This window comes from Lynx rufus, unplaced genomic scaffold (assembly GCF_022079265.1).
Source record: "Lynx rufus isolate CCGP_SWC_20201006 ecotype Redwood Valley unplaced genomic scaffold, mLynRuf1.p SCAF_2, whole genome shotgun sequence".
NCBI classification, from domain to species: domain Eukaryota; kingdom Metazoa; phylum Chordata; class Mammalia; order Carnivora; family Felidae; genus Lynx; species Lynx rufus.
Window position 1 is genome coordinate 70,886,692 of NW_025814834.1, and position 20,883 is coordinate 70,907,574.

Sequence of the window (20,883 nt, forward strand, 5' to 3'; positions counted from 1 at the left end):
TCAAATGCAAACTACACATCCAAATGATCTAATGTGGTCTAGCAATGGATATCATAGTCTCTAAATACACTAGGGAGAGTTTATTTACACAAAGTCACTGTAATGGAATCTATAAGACCTTCTGTATGAATCATCTCTGATTACAGATTCTAAAAATGTCTTCCCGCTGGTTTACTCATTAGATATCAAATATCCCATTTTACCTTATATCAACATTCTATAATTGCCAATATCTAAATACAAATGCTATTCTGATAATCTGCCAGCCCAGGTAGCTTTTAGGCATTACACCCATAACTACAAAAAAGTATCAACGCTTCTGTTTATAGCTTCATATTAACTTTTGTGATACAGTCACTGCAACAGACTGAATCAGACTGAATGTTTATGCCCCCCCCAAATTCATATGTTGAAACCTAATCCTCAATCTGAGGGCATTTGGAGGTGGGACTTTGGGAGGTCATTTGGTCATGAGGATGGAGCCCTCATGAATGGGATTTAGGGCCCTTATAAAAGATACTCCAGAGAGCAACTTGCCCCCTTGCCAAGTGAGAACATAGCAAAAAGATGGTTCTCCAGGAATCAGGAAGCAGGCCTTCACCAGACACTGACTATGGCATTGTGATCTTGGACTTCCCAGCTTCCAGAATTGTGAGAAATGAATTTGTGTTGTTTATAAACCACACCCAGGCTATGGTGTTTTTGTTACAGCAGCTCAAACAGACTAAGACAGTCATAGAGAGAGCCAAAATTTTCATGTATTTTATTAAGAAAACAGTATTCCATGCAAGATCAAAAAAGAAGAATCGAAGTTAGAATCTCAAAGCTTCTTGTTTCCACTTTTTCTCTGTCCAGTAGGCTACCGCCACTATTAAAAATATTTCCTAAATGAAGCTAACATTTCACTCGTGCAATAGAGCAAATCTAAGAAATGTTCCTTAAGATCATGTTTCCTTGCCTCAAAAAATTTCTTGGTAGTTGAAAAAAAATGTTATAAATATCTATTAACAAAAAACACACAATAATGGAATGTACAGCCTATACATTTCTACATAAATATCAAGGCCTTTTACTAAACCAGCAGTTGTTAAAATAAATTCATATTATGTTATAGCAATAATTTGGCAAGACTTAATTGTTTTATCAGCATCTCTAGAAACAAACTGAAACAAAAATAATGTACAGATAAAACAAATTTTTATTACTGCTCCAACTCCGTAATACTTTGCAACAGAGATAACGCAATCAAATGTTCAAAGAGTTTCCTGCTTCTTCCATACTACCAAGTTTCCTGGCCTCTGTCTCATTCAACTAGTTTTATAACTTATATTTTCTTCCACTTTATATCATCTCACTCCATTAATAAGGATTTAGTCTATATTCAAATATGTGGAAAGGGAGTGTTGGATTTTACATTCTAATGAGATGCAATAATCACAATATTATAACACAACTTAAGAGGTAAAGCAAGAATCCAGAAAGAACAAAAATAGTGGAAAATAGTCCCTTAAAATACTTGTAGAAAAAAATGGAATTCTAACACCAGGCCACCAAAGAAAAAAGGTGAGTGACTGTAAACACAAAATAAGCAGAGATAAACACTTCATTCTTTACTTCAGTTTTTTGGGATTTTGTTTTGTTTGGTTTGGTGATTATTTTCAGGGGAGGGGGGCAGGGTACTATGCTTATACTTTCTATGCTTATACATCTGAAATTGGTTTACTAAGTGGCTGCTTTCCTCTGGAAAACTTCGCTCCAGTATTTTAAAAATTGTTTTAGTCCCTTCAGAAATGAAACAGGATATAAGTGGTTAAAATAAACTGACTAGGATAAGGGGATCCCTAAGAGGAAAGTTGAGGCACTGTGAGCAACAGCATGAACGATATTGTCATTCTCATCAAACTTGCAAAAGCAGATTATGAGATTAGCAACAGGGGCCCCCACAAGGACACACAGCTGAGCAGAGGGAGCAACACACTACCAAAAGTACCAGGTTCACACCCATCTTTCCTCTAAACTGGAAGTTAAGGAGAAACATTTTGTCAACCTCACAATCATCCTCATTAACTACTCTTTCATTAAAAGCCACTTCAAAACACAATAGACACTTCCAAGAAGCTTTAATGAGGACATACACATAACAATGGCTTGTCACGTGGGGACCAGTAGGTAACTGTTATTGAACATCTGTTCACTGGTTCAGCGCCTGGGTAAAGAAACTGTATTATGGGGGCACCTGGGTGGCTCAGTCGGTTAAGCATCTGACTTCAGCTCAGGTCATGATCTCATGATCAGTTGAGCTGGAGCCCCACATGGGGCTCTGTGCTGACAGCTCAGAGCCTGGAGCCTGTCTTGGATTCTGTGCCTCCCCCTCTCATTCTGCCCCTCCCCCATTCATGCTCTGTCTCTCCCTGTCTCTCAAAAACAAATCAACATTAAAAAATTTTATTAAAAAAAAAGAAACTGGATTATGGATTTAATACGACCAAGAGCTAAATTTTAAAATATGTATATGGCTTTGAAAGATCTACAGTGGCCAAGTCTGAAACGTACTCATTTCAATTTGAACTATACAAGCTTCCACTTGACAAGCAAATCATATGGGAATCTGATTAACCATGGGTCAAGATCTCTGAAGGGAACACTGTAGGGAAACAAGGGAATTAGGAACAAGTGGAAAGTAGTTGGTTTTTATTATTACTATCGTTGTATCATGTTTGTAACACAGCATACCTATTTTGACAGGGAAGAGTAGCTTCTAGTCACATGGATTATTGGCAGATAATGTTAAAAAAAAAACAAACAACTTCCATCTCCTTAGAGAAAAATCGATTTTAAATACAAACTAATTATAATAAATTAGAATTTTAAGGAGGCTAGAGAGTCACTCTGTATTTGTCTCCTCAAAACAATCAATAAAGAGGTTTGGTTATTTTATATACAGTTTTAAACCATGAACACTTAAGCAATATTTTTTTACCATAGGAAAAAAAAACAGTCTCTAAAAACAAATGAGATTTAATGACTAGATGGCCTCTTAGGGTCTCTTTAGCAACTATCAAGAATGAACACACCATTTAACACACTCAGATCAAAGCAGTGGGAAGAAATTAAAGAGTCTATAGAGTCAGGATATTATTCACTTTAAAAATAATTATTAATGAATAGACTATCTCTTAAAACTCCTATATTTACTTTTTATAAGTAACGGATGAGGTCCTGTGTTTGCCTTTGAAAATTGCAAGTTTAAATAAAATTCTGTTGCCTGGGACGCCTGGGTGGCTCAGTCGGTTAAGCAGCCGACTTGGGCTCAGGTCATGATCTTGCGGTCCGCCAGTTCGAGCCCCGCATCGGGCTCTGTGCTGACAGCTCAGAGCCTGGAGCTTGCTTCAGATTCTGTGTCTCCCTCTCTCTGACCCTCCCCTGTTCATGCTCTGTCTCTCCCTGTCTCAAAAATAAATAAAATGTTAAAATAAATAAATAAATAAATAAATAAATAAATAAATAAATAAATAAAATTCTGTTGCCTGAAGTATCCTAATGTCCTAAAATATTCAGTTATAGTGAAAAAAATACCATTTGTTGCTGAAAGCTTAAGTTTCAACACTTCTACTCCCTATTCAGTTTTGGATAAATCATGTTAGCTATGCAGTTTGAGTAATTCAATCTGCAAAATGGGAATGAAACCAGCCAATAGAAAGCCTAAAAATATTAATGAACTCCTCAGAGATCCATAAATAATGCTAAAAGACAAAGCAGTGCATTTTGAGGGGCATTCTAAGAAAATCTCCAAGAAAATTCCACAAAGCATTTTCAAACAGAAGCTAAGTATTCAGACTATCATAAAGATTTCTACTCTGAATCTAGTCAGAAGAAAAGACCTCCACCCATTCAGCTCATCAACATTGTCATTAAATATTATTTGCCTTTCTATGCTTATACTAGAAGAGAAATTAAATTAAAAGTTCCTAATGAGCAGCAGTAAGAAAACTATACAGTATAAATTAAAAATTGTTAAGGCTACAATTTTGAATTGACAACACATGATCTGGGGTGTTCAGGAAATCTTATTCATGTAATCAGAGTTTATATCTAAATTTAACTTAATAGATGCTGACGTATTTAATATACAATGTACTTTTGTCCTTACTTTCATCCCAGACGATTGTATAATCCTTTTGACCAAATACAATAAAAGCCCTGGATAACAATTATGCTCTCACACACTTCCACTCATCCTCACTGAAAATTCATCAATATATCATTACACTTTCAATTTTGGATAATCATACTTTAGCAGATGGAACATGCCACATAATAAAATACTCACAACAAAGCTAGGAGAGGTAAGGAGAGCAGTAAATACACTGGCTGCACCAAAATGCTAGAATGCCAAACAATTCCGTGCTTTTTAGTTTTTCTAACACACAACTCACATACCATACCCATGCAATGCACTCCTTTAAAGTGTAAAATTCAACAGTCTTTACTCTGTTCACAGAGTTGTGCAACCATCACCACAATTAACTGCAAACATTTTCATCACCCCAAAAAGAAACCCCTGTGCCCGTTAGCAGTCAATTTCCTTCCCCTGCCAACCTTCCTCCCCTCACCAGCCCTAGGCAACCACTAATCTACTTTCTGTCTCTATGGATTTGCCTAATCGGGACATTTCATATAAATAGAATCATACAATATGTGGTGTTTGGTGATTTCCTTCAATTAGCATAATATTTTCAAAGTTCATTCATGTTGTAACCTCCACCAGCCCTTCATTCCTCTTTATCACCACATCATATTCCATTGTATGTATAAACTACATGTTATTTACCCATTCATCAATAGACAAGCATCTGGCAGGGCACCTGGGTGGCCTAGTTGGTTGAAGGTCTGACTTTGGCTCAGGTCATGATCTCACAGTTTGTGAGTTTGAGCCTCACGTCAGGCTCTGTGCAGCTCAGAGCCTGGAGCTTGCTTCACATTCTGTGTCTCCCTCTCTCTCTGCCCCTCCCTCATTTGCTCGCTCTCTCTCTCTCTCTCTCTCTCTCTCTCTCTCTCTCTCAAAAATAAATAAACATTAAAATAAATTTAAAATAAATTTAAAAAACAAGAAAAATGAAATCAAGACAGTATCACTAAATTAAAACTTAGATTTTCAGGGCGCTGGGTGGCTCAGTTGGTTAAGCGTCCGACTTCAGCTCAGGTCATCATCTTGCAGTTTGTGAGTTCAAGCCCCATGTCAGGCTCCATGCTGACAGCTCAGAGCCTGGAGCCTGCTTCACATTCTGTGTCTCCCTCTCTCTCTGCCCCTCCCCAGCGCTCTCTCTCTCTCTCTCTCAAACATAAATAAACATTAAAAAATTTAAAAAAAGAAAGAAAGAAAAGCATTTGGCTCTTTCCACTTTTTATCTATTATGTGTAATGTTCCCATGATCATTCTTGTACAAGCTTTTCTGTGGGTATATGTTTTCCTTTGCAATTCATTTGTGAATACTCATTTTAAAAAGATACATAAAAGTATTTTCTTAAATACATAGTGAAAAAAAGAGGTTAGAGTGGGAGAGAGACAAAGCATAAGAGACTCTTAAAAACAGAACAAACTGAGAGTTGATGGGGGGTGGGAGGGAGGGGAGGGTAGGTGATGGGTATTGAAGAGGGCATCTTTTGGGATGAGCACTGGGTGTTGTATGGAAACCAATTTGACAATAAATTTCATAAAAAAATACATAGTGAAAACATTGTGTAATTGCCCCAGTACCTTCTCTTGGTGGGTGTGATTCTCAATAAAATAATGTTCACCATGCTATGTGCAATTCTGGTTCCCCTTCTAGTTTGCTGTTTGACATCAATCAAAATTACTATCCATTAAAATGATCACCAGAGCAAAAGAGCAAAACCAGGAATTTTTTAAAAGCCCTTATCTCATGCTCTCTGAAATAAACCAAAAAGGCATGAACCTATTGAGCAACAGGGAAAACACTACCATTTGTTTTATTCTAAATGTTTTATGCATCTGAATATTTCTTTAGATTGATTTGTTTTTTGTTTTTTGCTTCTGGTTCAAGGTTCTATGTTGCATCTAAAAGGTAATGGATTCAGTCTAAGTAATTCTAATGCAAAATATAATGCATTCACAAAGTAGAACTTCTCAAGTCATGGAAGTTCTTATTTGTTGATATTATTTACAACTGGAGACAAATTACATCAGTACTGTGGTAAGCAGAATTCTAAGATGGCCCTCATGATTCCCACCCCCTGCTATTCATATCTTTGTGTAAGACCATCCCCTTGAGTGTGGGCAGAACCTGTAACTGCTTCTAGCCAAAAAAAAAAAAAAAGGCAAAAGTGAAGGAATATAAATCCCATGATTATGTAATGTCATGTGACCAAGGTGAAGGGATTTTGTACAGTTAAAGTCCCTAATTAATAACAAGTTAATCAAAAGCAATTATCCTGGAAGGCCTGACCTGATCAAGTGAAGCCTTTAAAAGAGGATCTGTAGGGGTGCCTGGGTGGCTCAGTTGGTTAAGCGTCGGGCTCTTGATTTCAGCTCAGGTCATGATCTCACGGTTGGTGAGTCTGAGCCCCACATCCAGGCTCTATGCTGACAGTGCAGAACCTTCTTGGGATTCTCTCTCTCTTTCTCTCTCTCTCTCTGCCCCACCCTTGCTCACATGCACACACATACACACTCTCACTCTCTCAAAAATGAATAAATAAGCTTTAAAATAAATAAATAAGAGGATCTAGAGAGTAAAGACTCAAAGCAGCAACACTACAAAGAGGCCCAGGGCCCTACTCTGTCCCTTGAAGACACTGCTTACATGTACACAAAATCCAAAAGTGGATGTATAAATAAATGTTTGAATTTCTAAATAATCATCCATAATGTATTAAAGATGTTACCCATTCTTTAGCATCAAACTGAAGATACTACCAGGCACAGAAGCTTCATTCAGAACCTAATTGGTGATCCTTCTGATATAGTGAATACTTATTGACAAACTGCCTATGATTTACATATGATGGAGAATATAAGGTTAACACCCTTCAGCAGCCTAGCATTTATTGGCGGAGTCAGACATAAACAAATAACAACATTTCATGTCATATAAGCTACAAGGAACATAAAAACAACCTACATTACAGTGCAAATGAGGTAGGTATATATAATGAGTACAGAAATGGATCCACACAAATCAACTAAGGGCCGTGGAGCAGACTTCTGATGTCACTATGTAAAGGAAGGGGCTCACATTCATCACCCTCTAAGTGGTCCACTAAATTCTTCACATACAGTGCCATATTTAATTCTCATAATTCAGTCAGGTGGAGTTACTGTTACCTTTATTTTATTAATAAGAGTATTTCTAACCAGAGCCAGTAAATAACTAGACCTAAGTGTAGAGGGGAATGCCAGGATATACACTTAGATCTCTAAAACTCTATAACATAATGCTTCTCATAAGTAGTTAACAAAATAAAACTTTACATTTGGTATACTTCTCAAAGCACTTTCAAAAATATTTCTGCTTATACTAAAACATCTCATAGTAATATAGCTGTTGTTATTATTATTTCCACTATATACTATGGAAACTACCATTCAGAGGTTCTTATCACGCAGTTAGTGAAGGAGGACTAGAACCTGCCCTTTGGATAGCTGGTCTCTTACCTTTTCCACAATACTCTTCAGCAACACTTTAGAGAGAACAGGAAGGGGGTGGGGTGGTGGTGGGGAGAAAAAGGAAAAGAAAACATAGCTGTAGCTCTGACCTCTAGCTGTTCTTTAACAGTGATTAAACCCCATTTTCTATGATCAAGCATCTATTTACTTCCGTCAGTCACTAATTTTTGTCTATTTAAGTCCATGCTGTCCTTTCTTTTTTGGTAATCCTGAAAAAGTAGATGCAATTCACTGATACCATGTCACCTAAACATCTACTAGCATATTCTTTTGCCTTGGTTATTCTTTATTCCTCTCCAGCTTTCTGCAAAAATGACACACAAATCTGCTTGCCCCAATTTCTCTAATCTTCTTGCTCTTTCATACGCTTTTGCTAATTACTGCACTACCCACAGCTGTTTTTCAACATTCCTCCTTCCTATTTGCCACACATTTTCCTCTCACTCCTCCTTTAAACCTCTTACACCATCACCTTCTCTTTTTTCCCTATAGAGATTCAGATTTCTCCGTTATAGTGCTTGTCTCTGGGAGCCCTCCTCAGTTCCCCAGGAATCCTATTATCTGTAAGATAGCACTAAAATGTTTTTAACGGAGTATTTTTTCTGAGCAAAATAAAAAGGAAAAAGAAACCCAAAAAAGGCAAATGTTTTGTCATTAAAGGGCAAAAGTATTTTAGAATGGTTAAAAAGGTAAATATTTCCTAAATGCCCAAATATTTACCAACTAAGCTTTTATCAAATTAATACTACTTGCTAATCTTTTCTTTGTATGCCCTAGTGGTTTCCTACTCACAGGTCCCCAGTGTAAGTATATAATGTACAAAAGTACTCTGAGCAAGGCAATGAGCGGTATTGAAACCCCATCCTGCCTGAAATACTTTTCACTGACTTGCCTCTGCCCTAGGTGATCATCAACAGAATCACTTCTGCTAGTGAAGATAAGTAGCATGGTTGCACAAAACTCTGTTAAAATCTAAATATATAGTAACCATGTGACCCAGGAGAAGGAACAAAGGAGCACAAGCCTTGGCAATAAATGATGAAGTTATTTTTAAAGACACTCTCCCTCTAAAGCTAATGTACAGGGCTCTCTCAAACACCACGTAAGGAACTATTTCCTTCACTCTTACTGCTCCTATACCTATACAAATTATAAAGTAAATTATAATTTTTTTTACTTCAAAAGCTTAAATGCATCATTTTATGGTAGTTTATCATGACTTTGACATTTTCCCTACAACGCACATGGATGATTGCTGTCAAATGAAAGATGTAAAAGCAAATTTTATACCTTAGACAAAAACTAACCTTTTAAATCCTCTTATTAGACATAATAATTACTGTAATGCTATTTTACGGCACTTATTATTTCGTCTTTAAAAAAGTTTCAGAGCAAAGGAGGGTTCAAATCTACCTCTAATTTTTAACTATAAGTGTTATAAGTTTTATTTCTATCAGAACAGCATGGCCATCTATATACTCACTAATGCTCTGCCTTAGAAGTTAACTATCAGAAAGATTCTTGTAAAGCTTTAAATTTACATAGAATCATCTACTCAGACATTCTCAGTAAGAATAGATCTTAATTCGACCTAACAAAAATAGCCATGGGGACTTGTTTTTAATTTTCAATACAGAATAAAATTTTATCTCTATATCCATGTTTTCCTGCAAGGAACCACCTAGAAATTATTTTCATTTCAGTGTAAACACACATTGTAAGGGGACTTGCACTTCTTTCCGGTAACGGGGACTAGGTAATTCAGACCAACCCTCCCACTGATAACTTTAAATTCCTTTATGTGAACTTAAAAACGCTCTGGATGAACTATAATGTCTTTCTGAAAGCACAGAAGAACTAATTAAACAGTAAGGAATTACTGGGCAAAAACAGAATGAAAACCAAGCAGGCAAGTGCAGATTTGAGGCCACTCGCAACTCTGAGCTGCTCTGATCTGATTGAGAGACGCAACTGTACTCCTGACTGCCTCTTGGAATTACAGAGCAAGATCTGGAGGACTTGTGGGAGTGACTGAGATGTCAAAAGGCTGGAATCTCCATGTAAGGATAAACTGGAAGTGAAACAGCCTTCACTTCATGGACTTCAGTCAAGCACTGAATTACCTGAATGGCACAGAAAATTTCACATACTGAAACTGGATAAGATAATCCAGAATTGCTGGTACGTTGGATGCCTGGCAATAACAGAGGAAAAAAAAAAATCACCTGAGAAGGATGACAACATCATCGTAGACCTTAAATTATTTCTATGAATAATTTTATACACACATTATTTAGCACATGATCAAACCGAACCAGACAAAGAAGAGCTATATAATAACATGAATAATAACCACCATAAATAACAGACAACAGAAATGGACCCACCAGTCCTCTACGGAAAGGAATTATCAGAGAATGTTTTTTAAAAAAAATATAATTACTACTACGATATGTCAATAAAAGTAAAACGTGATATTTTCATCAAGGAACTAGAACTATAAAAAGTAACATAAAGAATCAACTAGATAGAACTAAATATGAAACTAAAACCTATCATGACTGAAACTAGGGATAAATCAAAGAAATTATCTAGAAAACAGGATAAAGAGGCAATCTATAGAAAATGCAGGAGAAAGAGTAAGGAGATAATCAGATCTGGTGAGATAGTATACCTTGAATTGGAATTCCAGAAGGACAAAGAATAAATATAAAATAAGCATTGTTTGAAAATATAATTATTAAGAATTTCCCAAAACTAACGAAAAACATAAAATCGCAGATTCAAAAAGCCCAAACAGGCCCTGAATAAGAAAAAAAGACCAAACAACTGAGAAACTTGTTGTGGAGATGGCAAAGGAATCAGTAAACATATGTTGAGACCAGAAACACAATAGAAAAGATCAACAATACTGAGTAAGATCTGGTTTTCCAAAAACATAAACAAAACTGACAAACCTTTAGCTAGACTAAGAAAAGACAGAAGACTCCAATAAAATCAGAAATGGAGTAAGAGCGGACATTACAAATAATACTATAAAAATACATAGGATCATAAGAGACTACTATAAACATTGTATGCCAACAAATTGGAATAACTCAGAAGAAATGTAAATATCTGTTGAGCAGAGTGATTGTCTCCTAAATTAACAAGTCAGCTAACATCTAAAAACACGCATTGCTTGAAGGGAAAGAAAAAACATATAAGAAATTATGGCACAATCTCACCATAAACGGCGGGGGTGGGGGGAGGAGCCATGTTATTAACAAGTCAGATACTCTCTCATTTATTTCAATTGCCTGAGCATTTCATCTTGGTCCCATGTCTATTATAATTACCTATTTTAGTTTTTTTTTTTTTTTCAACGTTTATTTTTTGGGGACAGAGAGAGACAGAGCATGAACGGGGGAGGGGCAGAGAGAGAGAGAGACACAGAATCGGAAACAGGCTCCAGGCTCTGAGCCATCAGCCCAGAGCCTGACGCGGGGCTCGAACTCCCGGACCGCGAGATCGTGACCTGGCTGAAGTCGGACGCTCAACCGACTGCGCCACCCAGGCGCCCCTATTTTAGTTTTTTTAAGATAGCTCTTTAATTTCACAGAAAGATCTTATTTGTTGCCCCATATTAATGCATTTATTTTTGTCAATAACAATTGTTAGATTGTATTCTAGCAATCTAAGTAGATCAAATAAGGGGGATATATTATAATTAACTTTACTTAACTAATAGCTTAACTCTAGAAAAAACGTGGGTCAAGAGACTATGAAATATTTTTATTTTTATGAATTTTATGGTGTAACAGCAAAGGGAGAAATTAACAATTGTGGATCTATTTTTTTTTTAATTTTTCTTCTTAAGGTTTATTTATTTTTGAGACAATGTGAGAGACAGAGTGCAAGCAGCAGAGGGGCAGACAGAGGGAGAAACATAATCCGAAGCGGGGTCCAGGCTCCAAGCTGTCAGCCCAGAGCCTGATGCGGGGCTCGAACTCACGAACCGTGAGATCATGACCTGGGTCAAAGTCGGACGATTAACCGACTGAGCCACCCAGGCGCCCTGTGGATCTATTTTTATGTGCCATATAAAATGCCTACAAAAACCATGCAAAATAGGTATTATTAGATCTCTATTTTTCAGATAGATAAACTGAGGTTCAGAGTAACCTAGTTAACAGTTAGAGTCCTTTATCTTTCTACCACATATCCATATAGATTACCTAATAAAAAAGTATTCAGAGGGGATCATTTATTCTACAACGCTTCAAATTTATTGTTTTTGTTATCATAGCTTACTACACTTAGACAACATTTTAATGATAATAGATTAACTGAAGTAGAAAGAAAATCATCAGACATCTCAAATATCATTGGAAATGTATGTTAGAATCCAGCAAGTTATAAATTTTGTAAATTTCACAATGTAGCATATATTCCCCATTTTCAGGACATCACTGTTAAGCCCATAACATTCCGAATTTTTATTTTAAATGAGTTTTGGTTTTCATCACGTGAAAATAAAGAAACATCTATATTAACTAAGAATACATATGCATTTCAAATATAGCTATATATTTATAAAGCAAAGCACATTTTTAAAGAATTCTTACAAAACAATGTTCTATGGGCACCTGGGTGGCTCGGTTGGTTGAGCAGCTGACTCTTGATTTCACCTCAGGTCATGATCCCAGGGTTGTGGGATCAAGTCCCAGGTCAGGCTCTGTGCTGTGTGGAGTCGGCTTGGGGTTCTCTCTCTCTCTCCATCTCTCCCTCACACACTCTCTTTCTCCCTCCCTCTCACTCTGCCCCTCTCCCCCACTCTCACACTCTAAAATAAATTTTAAAAATTAAAATTAAAAAAAGAATGTTCTAATTCTGAGGCCAAACATTTACTGGCTTGAATATTTAGCATCAGGTCAGGGATTTTTGAATGACAGGTGACTCATGCACCAAACAGTATTTCAAGTTATCATTTTAATGGGAAAATGGTATTCAATTTTACATCACTTATATTCTTACACATATTATTAGAATGCAATCTCAAAGGTGAGAGATTTTCAAAAATTCTGACTCAATTATTAGGTAGTGGTCACATTTGTTTTCATAGATTCTACACACCCTCACTTGTTTAAATACAAATAATTAGGGCACCTGGTGGCTCAGTCAGTTCAGCATCCGACTCTTGATTTCAGCTCAGGTCATGATCTCATGGTTTGTGGGATCAGGCCAGTATTCTCTCTTTCCTTCTCTCTCTGCCTCTCCCCTGCTCACACTTGTGCATGTACATGCACGTGCCCTCTCTCTCCCTCTCTCTCAAAATAAATAAACTTTAAAAAATAATTTAAAAAGTAAAAACCAATAATTGTATAACTAATAAGTAACATTGTTTTCTATATTTCTTGTTTGTAAATATTTTTATTTCATTTACCAACTTTTATAAACAAATAGTGGACAAGTCATTCAATATTTAATACTCTGCCACTACAATATAATTAGACAGTAATAAGTTGAAACAACTTTACAAAGGGGCTTGTCAAAATACAAAAGAATCCCGAAGAAATGAAATATCCTATATCACTTATAGCTCTAAGTATTTTTAAAGCAAAATATCAATATGTTAGGAAATAGGTATATTTGTATATGTTATTACCGTTGAGTTAATACATGACATACATATATATCTGTACATATGTATGTATCTTTTCCCTTAATTCAACATGATCCCTCAAAACAACAACAACAAAAAGTTATCGGGAACCAACCTAAAAGTTCCCAGTGGCAAAAGCTAGAACAATTTGAGCAACAAAATAAATAATACAGTATTGTATTATAACCCAATGTACAAAATAAATATGCATGAGTCCATATTGATATAAATAAATGTTTGGATAAGTAGATAAATGGGAAAGAGAAGGTAAGTCTCTCTTACAGAATAATTTCATAGAATGTATATAATAAATACTTCCCCCATTCCAGGAGGTCTATACAACCTCTTCTCGCAAGTGTAGCCTAATGACTTGCTACCAAAAAACAGAGTATGGAAAGAATAAAATAACTTTACAGTGGAGAAACGTGGCAAACCTTACTCTAATCAAGTGATCAAGGTTAACATCACCAGTGATAAGTCATATTGATATCATATACAACCTGATAGGACGTAATAAGAAAAGCATTTCAACTCTGTGATGTTCTTTCCAAAACCACATAACCCCAGTCTAATCATGAGAAAAACATCAGACAAATCCAAAGCGAGGAACATTCTAAAAAATACCTGACTCATACTTTGCAAAACTACCAAGGTCATAAAAAAGCAAGGAAAGAGAGAAACTAGCACAGATCAGTGGAGACTAAGAAGACATGAATACTAAATGCAATATGGTATCCTGGATGAGATCCCAGGACAGAAAAAGAGCATATGTGGATAAACTGGTAAAACTTGAATAGAGTTTGCAATATAGTTGAAATTAATGCACAAAGTTAGTTTATTAGTTTTGACAAATACACCAGGTATGATGTTAATATTAGAGAAAACTCAGTGAAGGATATATGGAGATGCTGTATCTTTGCATCTTTCCTGTAAATCTCAATTTATTCCAAAATAAGAAGGTTAGTTTTTTTTTTAACTCATTAGGCTTGAATAATAATAAAGACAATTATCTGTCTCGGTACACCTGGGTGGCTCAGTCAGTTAAGTGTCTGACTTAGTTTTGGCTCAGGTCATGATCTCAGGGTTCATGAGTTCAAGCCCTGCATCTGAGAGTGCGGAGCTTGCTTGGGATTCTCACTCTCCCTCTCTCTCTCTGTCCCTCCCCCACTCGCTCTGTCTCTCAAAACAAATAAATGAACCTTAAAATATTGGCACAAATTTTGTACATACTACCACATTTGGGGGAAGTCATAGGTTAACAAAAAATTTCATAGAATGTATAAAAATTGGATTAGCCAATCTGAAACATAATTTTCTCAGCATTTATTAAAATTTGTAATGCAAATAGACATCTCAGTACCTACTCCAGAGAACATTCATAAATTTTTTACTGAGGCATTATTTAAAAAGGGAACAGATTTTGAAAACAACCTAAATGCCCGTAATATGAAAGAGTTACCATAGACTATGGAATATGCAACAAACAATGAAATACAGCAATCATCTAACATGCACAGATCTCCAAAACATTGCTTAAATAAAAAAGCAATTTGTAAAGGCAATAGTATGATGTCATTTTCAGAAACACTCACAATGTCATATATTATCCATGGGTATATGCCAGGTCTGGAAGCATACTCACCAAACTGAAAACAAAGGTTACTTCTGTGGAGAATGGAGGAGGCCAGCAGTCAAGATGGTGATCCATGGACACCTTAGAGTCTATGTTTTTTAGAAGTAAGTTACATTAATTTTTTTAAAGTTTTAAGTATTTGTTTTTAAGAACATTTTAGTCCTACTAAGCACCAAGCTTATATGCAAAACTGAAATCCACTGAGCCAAGTCCTTAACACCCAATGGCACATACTATATGTCTTCAATAAATATCTGAATGAGTAACTGAATGAGTGAGCGAAGAGACTACATCAGATACTTGTTTTGGAAAATACAGTTGCAACCTCACCTGAGGAACTTATAAGGTAACTCTGCCATTTCAGAGTATCAGAAGAAATGTTGATCAAATTAAGATGTGAGACATTTGAGTTTAGTTCTGGTTCTGCCATTAACTTATTTCATAATGGTCAAATATCCAACTGAACCTGAATTTGTTGATCATAGTTTCTAAAAAATAATGTTGCCTGTGCTAATGACTGCAGAGAGAGATGGAGGGAGGAAACAGAAAGGTGATTGTAATAGAAATCCCAGAAATTGACCCACAGCTGTATGATCAACTAATCATCAACAAAGCAGGACAGAATATCCAATGGAAAAAAGACAGCCTCTTCGGTAAATGGTGTTGGGAAAACTGGACAGCAACATGCAGAGAAATTAAACTGGACCACTTTCTTATATCATACAAAATGGATGAAAGAAATGTGAGACAGGAAACCATCAAAATCCTAGAGGAGAACACGGGCAGCAACCTCTTTGACATCGGCCATAGCAACTTATTAGACACATCTCAAATGGCAAGGGAAAGAAAAGCAAAAATGAACTATTGGGATTTCAAGATAAAAAGCTTCTGCACAGTGAAAGAAACAATCAACAAAACTAAAAGGCAACCTATGGAATAGAAGAAGATATTTGCAAAGGACATATCAGATAAAGAGTTAGTATCCAAAATCTATAAAGATCTTATCAAACTCAACACCCAAAAAACAAATAACCCAGTGAAAAATGAGAAGACACGAATTGATGTTTTTCCAAAGAAGACATCCAGATGGCTAACAGACACATGAAAAGATGTTCAACATCACTCAATATCAGGGAAATACAAATCAAAACCACAATGAGATACCACCTCACACCCATCAGAATGGCTAAAATTACACAGGAAACAACAGATGTTGGCAAGGATGCAGAGAAAGGGGAACCCTTTACACTGTTGGTGGGAATGCAAACTGGTGCAGCCACTCTGGAGGACAGTACAGAGGTTCCTCAGAAAGTTAAAAATAGAACTACCCTGGGGCGCCTGGGTGGCTCAGTCGGTTAAGTGGCCGACTTTGGCTCAGATCATGATCTCACGGTCAGTGAGTTCAAGCCCCGTGTCGGGCTCTGTGCTGACAGCTCAGAGCCTGGAGCCTGTTTCAGATTCTGTGTCTCCCTCTCTCTGACCCTCCCCCATTCATGCTCTGTCTCTCTCTGTCTCAAAAATAAACGTTAAAAATTAAAAAAAAAAAAAAATAGAACTACCCTAAGACACAGCAGTTGCACTAGTAGGTATTTACCCAAAGAATACAAAAATACTGATATGGCGGGGTACCTGCACCCAATGTTTATAGTAGCATTTTCAACAATAGCCAAATTATGGAAAAAGCCCAGTGTCCACTGACTGATGAATGGATAAAGAAGATGTGGGGTATATATACATAATGTAATACTACTCAGCCATCAAAAAGAAAAATCTTGGGGCGCCTGGGTGGCGCAGTCGGTTAAGCATCCGACTTCAGCCAGGTCACGATCTCGCGGTCAGTGAGTTCGAGCCCCGCGTCGGGCTCTGGGCTGATGGCTCAGAGCCTGGAGCCTGTTTCCAATTCTGTGTCTCCCTCTCTCTCTGCCCCTCGCCCGTTCATGCTCTGTCTCTCTCTGTCCCAAAAATAAATAAACGTTGAAAAAAAAAATTTAAAAAAAAAAAAAAGAGAAAAAGAAAAAAGAAAAAAGAAAAAAAAAAAAAGAAAAATCTTGCCATTGGCAATGATGGATAGAGCTAGAGTGTATTACGCTAAGTGAAATAAGTCAGTCAGAGAAAGCCAAATACCATATGATTTCATTCATATGTGGAATTTAAGAAACAAAACAGATGAAGGGGGAAAAAGAGAGGGAGGCAAATAACAAGAGACTCTTATTTAAGTCTAGAGAACACACTGACGGTTGCTGAAGGGACAGTGGGCAGGGAATGCGCTAAATGGGTGATGGGTATAAAGAAGGGCACTTGTGGTGAATCACTGAATTCTATTCCTGAAACCAATATACATTACATGCTAACTAACAAGAATTTAAATAAAATCTTTTAAAAAAGACATGAGATCATATATGTAATATTTTGAAAAATGCATGGATGCTATTGTAAAAGAACCGAAGAGCTTTTAAAAATAAGTCATAATACTGTTTAACTAGGCTCATATCATCATTGCTCTGCCCCAAGTACTATTAGTGAACTGGTCCATGGCACTAGACCCAATGCTCTAACCCAACTCGTCTAATCTATATGACATCTGGACGATGGAAAGAAGTTTTACAATGTATGAAATCCAGAAATAGAAATTACCTATATTCAAATTTTAAAGAAACTAAATCTAAAAAAAAAATAGTTTAAAAGAGAATTATTATAAAAGTCAGTAATGTCACACTAATACTTTCATTTTTAGCTCAATCAACCTAGGTTTCCCTTTTTTCTCCAACAGGAATACATTAGATAACTAATCATTCCCATAACTATGTTGTTCTTTTCTAGTTCTTTTCTTAGAAAAATTAATTTATACATTTATTCTAAACTGGCTTTGAAACTAATGTTATATTTTGAGGAATACCTATCTAGTTCAAAATACAAATTACTCGGGGCGCCTGGGTGGCGCAGTCGGTTAAGCGTCCGACTTCAGCCAGGTCACGATCTCGCGGTCAGTGAGTTCGAGCCCCGCGTCGGGCTCTGGGCTGATGGCTCAGAGCCTGGAGCCTGTTTCTGATTCTGTGTCTCCCTCTCTCTCTGCCCCTCCCCCGTTCATGCTCTGTCTCTCTCTGTCCCAAAAATAAAATAAACGTTGAAAAAAAAAATAAAAAAAAATACAAATTACTCTGTGTTAAATGTTCTCAAATACTGATTAAACAACATCCAGAAGTTCCTTTTATTATAATCATGTACATAAAAATGAGACTTGTACACTGATTTAGACATATCATCTTGATTATCAATATTTCAAATTCTTCATGGTTTAATCACCTCTAATTTGCACATGAAAATAAGTATGTTCCTTGACAATAATCCTAACAGATGTTGAAATAACTGAAATTAGTTTGTTTAATTGTTTGAAGAATTATAACACTATTAAACATGATAGGCATGTAAATGTTGCTAACTACTTGGTTACAAGGACATTTAAAGAACTACCTAGTTTCAAAGTTAAATCAGAGTAATTTGATTTCTCCAAATGAAAGAACAAACCATAATAGATTTTGGTAACAGTCTTCAATTAAGAAAATCCTGTATAATCATTCCAGAAAAAGAAAAAGTTGATTTTTAAAAAGCTGTTCTAAAATCTCTGAGCATAAAAGACATGTAAGCCCTAAAAGAATAGTACCTATTTTAGAACTGTGAATAAGTGAGGAAGAAGTTAGAAATTATGCTGTCATAAAACTCTTGTTACCTAAGATACTGAAAATTCCAAAAACAATACTTATAAAAACTAGGCAAAAGGAAGAATTTCAACAAATGTAAAAAGTTTTCATATCATAGTAGCTAGGCTTTCCATAAGCTTTTGTCAATATACCAAAGATAAAAATATCCGCTTATTTCTAATTTTGAAGCAACTAATTTAATTTACAAAGAAGAAAGCATTTGTTAGATAAAATTTTACAGCATTATCAGCAATGCTGATTATAAAATATATATTTACTTATTTAGACATTTGAAAACATATCTTCCAATCTCTTCTGATTCCCACATAGAATTTCAAAATCAGTTAATGATCTGTAAAAGTATGATTTTGAGCTCCAATAGGTAGCTATAGATGTCCACACAACCTGGAATTATAATGTGAAAACTATTAATTTAGCCTAATTTAGCTTTACAGCAGATATATTTCCCATATATTTTTGATGCAAAATTCAAACTGATAAAAACATGTTGAAGAGAAACGTCTGCATTTTTCATTTTTAGCATCCTAAGAGTCAATTTGGTTTAAAGGAATTATTAAATTTTAACTACTAAAATGGAAGAACATCACAAAGAAATGCAACTAGTATTTAATGGGATTAAGCCAAGGGGCCTAAACAGAGAGTACTCCAAATTTTCATTATAAGCCATAAACCATACAATCGAAAACCATACATGTTTTTAGACTCAACACACCTTTTTATAGAGTATCTCTACTGTATTCCAGCTCCTGTACCAGGCACTGGGGATAGAGACATGATGCAGACACAGTCTAGTTTGGGAGATAGACTCATGTCCAACTAATTATAAAACGCATTGCTGGGAATGCAAGCTGGTGCAGCCACTCTGGAAAACAGCATGGAGGTTCCTCAAAAAACTAAAAATAGAACCACCCTATGACCCAGCCATTGCACTACTAGGTATTTATCCAAGGGATACAGGTGTGCCATTTTGAAGGGACACATGCACCCCAATGTTTATAGCAGCACTATCAACAATAGCCAAAGTTTGGAAAGAGTCCAAATGTCCATCGATGGATGACTGGATAAAGAAGATGTGGTGTATATATATACAATGGAGTGTTACTCGGCAATCAAAAAGAATGAAATCTTGCCTTTTGCAACTATGTGGACGGAACTGGAGGGTATTATGCTAAGTGAGATTAGTCAGTCAGAGAAAGACAAATATCATATGACTTCACTCATATGAGGACTTTAAGAGACAAAACAGATGAACATAAGGGAAGGGAAACAAAAATAATATAAAAACAGGGAGGGGGACAAAGCATACGAGACTCATAAATATGGAGAACAAACAGAGGGTTACTAGAGGGGATGTGGGGGGGGGGATGGGCTAAACGGGTAAGGGACATTAAGGAATCTACTCCTGAAATCATTGGTGCACTATACACTAACTAATTTGGATGTAAATTTAAAAAATAAATTTAAAAAAATAAATTAAAATAAAAAATTAAAATTAAAAAAATGCATTGCTACCCTGATTATGAACCTCTTATGGAAACATAATCAGTTTATCTGTTTAGCCACCAGCTGTGATTATAAACAGATCACAGAATTACATACACTTTTCAAAAAAGCCACTAGCACTAGAAACTGGTTTATAAAACTATAACTTTTACAAAATATGGGACAATCGGTAAATTTTGCACATAGTTAACTATTACATTCAGTGGAACTTTAAGCTTCTGTCAAACTTTTTAAAACTTTGATTCAATTCACAGAATAGTCAGGTACATTAATAGAAGTTATCTCTATTGAATTATATCATCACCTTTTCCTTAGGCTATTTTCTTTCCCTCTTCCAAAGGTAAATCCTTCGTAATATTAAAGGGAATTTTGCATATAATTCAAATGAACAAAAATGAGTAAGATTTTAAAAGTTTCCAAACACATTCTCTGCATTTGATAAATGTTCACTGCTCTTTATTTTGACTGGCTCTCAGATTTATGTAAAATTCCCTTACTTGGTTTTCAACTTGAATGTTCAGCCAAAACTAAATTCTTTGGGAATATTACATTTTATAAAAATCTTAACTTCTTGAAAATATAACAAAGTCCAAACAATACTGTGTTTTCTTGTACAGGCTTTATCCAAAATAATCAAAGGTGAACCCTTGTATCTTTATTCATATAATATAAAACCACGGCAGTGGCTTATCAGAAA